This window comes from Echinops telfairi, unplaced genomic scaffold (genome assembly GCF_000313985.2).
Source record: "Echinops telfairi isolate 266 unplaced genomic scaffold, ASM31398v2 ScPeMD7_7412;HRSCAF=8450, whole genome shotgun sequence".
NCBI classification, from domain to species: Eukaryota; Metazoa; Chordata; class Mammalia; order Afrosoricida; family Tenrecidae; genus Echinops; species Echinops telfairi.
Window position 1 is genome coordinate 10916431 of NW_022111312.1, and position 5286 is coordinate 10921716.

Sequence of the window (5286 nt, forward strand, 5' to 3'; positions counted from 1 at the left end):
CCCAAGGTTCATTCACACTGGTTTAAGGACTGGGGGACTCTGCAAGCTTTTCATCTGGCCTGCCCAGTAGGTTGACCAAGACAGCCTTGGATGAGCTTTGTCGAGATACTCTAAATTTCCCCCCCACAAATTCATATTTTAGGCGCAGGTATTTTTGTAATTAAATTGAGTTGACTAATACTAAATCTGGCAACTCCTCAGGGTCACCCCCTGCTAGCGAATGCACTGGGGCTCAGAGCAACCCTGCAGGGCAGGGTAGAACTGCCCCTGTGGGTTTCAGAGCTTGTAACTCTTTATGGGAATAGAAAGCCTCATCTTTCTCCTGTGGAGCGGTTGGTGGTTCTGAACTGATGACCTTGCGTGGGTCGGTCTGACCTTGCTTGTGGATACACTTTGGGACTTTGAATCAAAGGTTCCCTGGGCAGAGCACTGGATACTCGAAAATCAGTGTCGGTCCCTTTAAGAGCGGCTTTGGAAGCCGGCCCGTCGGAGCGAGGCGAATCCCGGGGCGTAGCGACCTTGAAGTGGCCAATCCCAGAGCAAATCAAACGCGGGGGCGGGGCCTGCACGAGCGGGCCGGGAAGGGTTAAAGGGGCCAGCCCGAGGGCCGCGGACGGTCCAGCGGCCCCGCCTGCTTCCGTCCCGGGATCGCTCTCCCGCGGCTGCGCCAGCTTGGCCGCCAGGGAGACAAAGCGCCGCCGCTGTCCCCGCGCGGAGCGGAGAGGGTCCTGGCCACGGCCCCGCCGGCCCCCGGCCCCACACCGCCCGCCTCGCCGCCACTGTAGGCCTGCGCAGCCGGCGAGGTAAGGCCGTCCCGGCGGCTGCGGCCACCTGGCCCAGGGTCGGATCGGGCCGCCACGGGCCTCGGGTCCGCGGCCACCACCGGGAGAACCCTCTATTGGGACCGCCCGTTTGCGATTCCACTCCAGTGGTAACGTCCCCAGGAGGGGCCCCCGCTGCCAGGGTAGACTTGTCCCCAGACCCCCAAGGGACCTTGCGGGGGCGGCGACCACTGACAACAAGCCCTCTCCAGACACCCCGCATTCTGCAGTTGACCATCCACGCGAAAGAACTCCAGATCTCCCACACAAAGGGCAGAGGGCAGCGGCGGGGCTGGCCAGCACGGAGACCCAGTCTCTGCGGTGGGCACAGGGCCTGCCAGAGCCCCAGCCAGCGCTCCTGGGGCCTCTGGGGTCACTGGCTCCAGCAGTCGGGGCGGCGGGGAGAGGGGGGAGAGAGGCTCGCCTATGGGTTTTCAGCATGGTTTTTTTTCAGCCTCTGCCTGCCACACCTTCCCGCTCCACCCACTGGCCCCCTAGGGAGTCACGAGGGTGGGATGCGGCTGGACTGAACCCAAGACAGGCCATTCCTTGAGTCCTTCCCGACTGCTGTGCCTCAGTTTCCCCAGAATCCCAGGAGATAGACCATGGGGTGATGATCTGCCTCTCGGACTCTGCCGGGCAGGTGGGGACGAAGGTCCCCATTTTATAGACTAGGCTACGAAATCCCCACTCACAAAGACAAACCTGTCTGGCCGTGTTCATAGCCCGGCATGGGATGACCCAGGGAGCCGAGTAAACTTGTGCTTACTATAAATCCGTAGTGGACAATGCCACACTTTTACACCACATCAAAGAGTCCGCTTCTCGCCCTCGCTGGCAGGCCCCACAGCACCTCACTATGGAAGTGGAGCCGCTTTTCACACCAAGAGTCCTAGTCAGGGACACGGGGCTGCCCAGTAGGTCAGGTGAGCATGGGCTCACTTGTGCTCACTTACTAATCTGTGGTGAACAGTTTCGTGTGTGCGTCACCACATCAAAGAAAAACCTCTGGTGGTGGGGGGGGGAACAACTACGAAACCGTTCACTACAGATTAGTAAGCACGCCTAAGAAAGCCCAGGCTTACCTTGCCTGTTGGGTGGTCCGTCCCTGCCACAGCCCATTGTTGGACAGATGAAGAGGCCAAGGCTCAGGAGGGTAAAGGGGACATGGCCAAGGTCTTCTAGAATGGAGGTAGTGGAGGCAGGGACTTGGCCTTGGCAGCCAGCCCCTTCCAGCTTCCTGCCTGGCTGGGCTGTTGAATCAGCAGCAGACTGGAGCTTCTTGGGAAACAGCAGGGAGATAAGCGGGGCAGCCCTCCCTAATAGCATCTGGGCGAGGCTAGAACCCATGCAGGTCCCAGCCGCTTCCTGCCCAGGGGCTAGAGGAGACACGGACCATGGGCAGAGCTGGTCCCTGTGCTATGGCACTGTGACCTTGAGCCAAACTGCCCCATCTAGGCAATACAGAGGGTGCTGATTGGGGGGATGCCTTTCTTCCTCCAGCTCTAATGGAAGCTCTGCCTTCTTCCAGAGCAAGGGGCGGTGGGCCCAGCGCTGTGGCTTTGGGCGATTTACGTAATCTCTCTGGGCCTCAGTTTCAATATCGATTCATTGAGGGACTCCACTCCCCACCTCTCATGGGCTGTCGAGACATTTAAGGTAACCCCTTGCATGGAAGAAAAAATTTTTTTTAATTATCAAGGGTTCATGAGGGAGGGTGGGGGAGGGGGGAAATGAGCTGATGCCAAGGGCTCAAGTAGAAAATGTCTTGAGAATGGTGAGGGCAACATATGTACAGATGTGTGTGACACATGGATGGATGGATGGACTGTGATAAGAGCTGTACGAGCCCCCAGTAAAATAATGTAAAAAATAAAAATAGAAGTTAAATAAAAAAAGAAGAAAAAGAAAGTTATTGCTTGATGCATTCAACAGGTATTTGAGCACCTACTATGTGCCAGGCACTGCAATTCAAAGGCTGCCTACCCTCCTGGAGCAGGCCCACACGACAACCCAGGTAATTTGGGGTTGGGGTGATGGCTGCTCTGAGATCGGAAGATGGGAAGTGGTGGGAAGGGTAGGGGAAGGCTCTGAAGTACAGGTGGGTATATCAGGGGTGTTTGAGGCCTGAGGGGGCCTATGTGACTGGAAGGGGACCGAGGGGGAAAGGCTAAGAGGCTGTGGTGAGTCCTAAACTCCACACTGAGCAGAATGGGGAACCCGAGGCTTAGAGCACAGGACCTGTGGTTCTCCGGACCCTTAGCATTCAGAGTGGGGTACAGCCACAGCCAAGAGGCAGCAGTGAGATCAAAGCACTGATCCAGCCAGCTGGCTGTCCAGACTCACTGCTGACCCTGGAGTGGTAGACCATCAACACCCCCCTTTGCCCATTCTGGCCACATCTTCGGCCTGTGACAGTGCCTCTCCTCCTTGACCCTAATCTGCACCCCATCTCCTTCTGACTCCTGGGCCCCGTGGGACCTCATCACCCAGTGGGCATGTCCCTGCTTCATTAAGGACTTGAGGCCCTGCTTCTTTGTGAGGCCCCGGTGGAAATGTGGGAAGTAGATTGAGCACTTTAGCCTGAACAGGACCAGCCCCTGCTTCCTGGAACTTACAGCCCGCATGGAGGCCCATGTGGGAACAAGTCAGGGTGATTGCTCAGGCAAGCAGAGCACCCAGGGGACTGTGGGAGCCGAGGCAGTACCTAACGAGTCTGGGAAGTCAGGGGAGGCTTCCTGGAGGAGGCTCTCAGAAGATGGAAACCACTTTAGTAAAGGCCAGAGCCCAAGTGAGGCTGGAGGATCTTTCAGACATCAGACCTCACCCTATGGTACTGGAGAGCCCTGGGCAGGGAGGGAGCCTGTGGGGAGGTTAGGGAGACTAGGCAGAGGCTCCTGCAGTCCTCCAGGTGAGCAGTGATGGGCCCAGAATGGGGACGTGATGAGTGACCAAGTGTGGGGTGAGGAGGAGGCCAAGGGCCGTTTGCTGAGGCAAGCGAGCACAGGGGGAGGAGCATCTGAGAGGAGTGACACTTCCCACTGCTCAGTGGGACCGACAGCACACTCATACCTTCCACACAGTAGTCCTGATTCGGCTTCACAGCAAGCCTGGCCGTGGTCTGGTTCATCTGCTTCACAGATGCAGAGACCGAGGCCCGGAGAGGCTAACAGCTTGCCCAGCGTCACCCAGCCCAGAGGCTGCCGAGCTGAGATTTGAACCCAGAGAGGAGGTCGTGGAGACTGGAGCAGAGCAGAGGGCGGGGAGGCGTTCGGTGGTCTGAGAGGTAGGAGGGCTTCGGGGCAGGTGGGGTGGGAGGTCCCTGTGAGCAACAGGCTGGGCCAGTTGGGGGTGGTGTGGTGTGTGGGATGCATGAGTCCCACTTTGCAGGAGAAGAAACTGAGGCTCAGAGTGGCCATGCAACTTGAGGAGGCAGAGACTAGACCCCCATGAGCACCCTTGCTGGGTGAGGACAAGCCAGTCTCAGCTGCTAGGACAGGTGGATGGGGTGAGGTAGTGAGGAAATAAAACCTTTGATTGGTCTCAGTTGTCCCTCTGCCCTGGGTCAGGCAGCCTGGCTCTACTGGGGCCATCTGCTCTCAGGAGAGCCACCAGCCAGACCTCATTCCTCCTGGCCCTGAGGAAGGTACCACCCAGCTGGGGAATAACCATGCATTGAGCACCTACTGCATACCAGGGAGTTTTCTCACTGGGCTGCCCTGCACAGGGGGAAGTTATAAAATGGGAGCACGTGTGGGTCCTGGGAATGGCCAAGGAAGTCCCCAGAGGGACCCATATGTCACCTCCTGTGAAGTCCTACCTTGTGGGGGTGGGAGGTGGGGGATATGAAGAAATGACCAAGTGTGTAAAGTTACAACCTCCAAGTTCTATGGGCACAGGCTGACCTATCCTATCCTGTCAGTCAGGCCCAACCCTGGGGCCTCCACCCTTAAGTGGGTGACCTCATAACTTCTCAGCCTAACTCCCACATCTCCGGCTCTCTCTCCCCCTCCTCTTGGCTGCTCTGCCCGTGGGCCTGCCCACCACTGCTCCCTGGGCCTGGCCTTCTCTGCCTTTGAGGCTCCTCGGGCTACCTCCTTCCCTTCCTTAGGTCTCAGTTCAGGGTCACCATCTGACAGGGGCCCCTCCTGGCCACCTGTTAAAATCGCCAGTGCCTTTACCCCCACCCCACCCTACACACACACACACGTGCTCCATCTCTGCCCAATTTTTGCCTCGATGGCACCTAAGGCTTTCTGGCAGACTTACATTTTATTTGTCAACGTGTCCCGTGTGGTCTGTCTCCCCTGTCCCTGCCACTAGCAAGTGGGACCTCCCCATGAGGGCAGGGGATGCCTACCTAGAGCAGCGCCTGGCACACAGTAGGTGCTTCATACATCCTTGATGGATGAATGACGTCCCTATAAACGTCTGACGTGGTTCCGTTTGCCTCTCCAGTGGCGGA

General features: G+C 57.9%; 1 long non-coding RNA gene across 1 annotated transcript; it reads left to right on the top strand.

The window, feature by feature from the left end:
- Window positions 1-1292: 1292 nt before the first annotated feature.
- Window positions 1293-4121, top strand: LOC123522466. Its single transcript, XR_006680734.1, has 3 exons — window positions 1293-2480; window positions 2757-2838; window positions 3963-4121. It is a non-coding gene; the product is annotated as an uncharacterized LOC123522466 (long non-coding RNA).
- Window positions 4122-5286: the final 1165 nt, after the last annotated feature.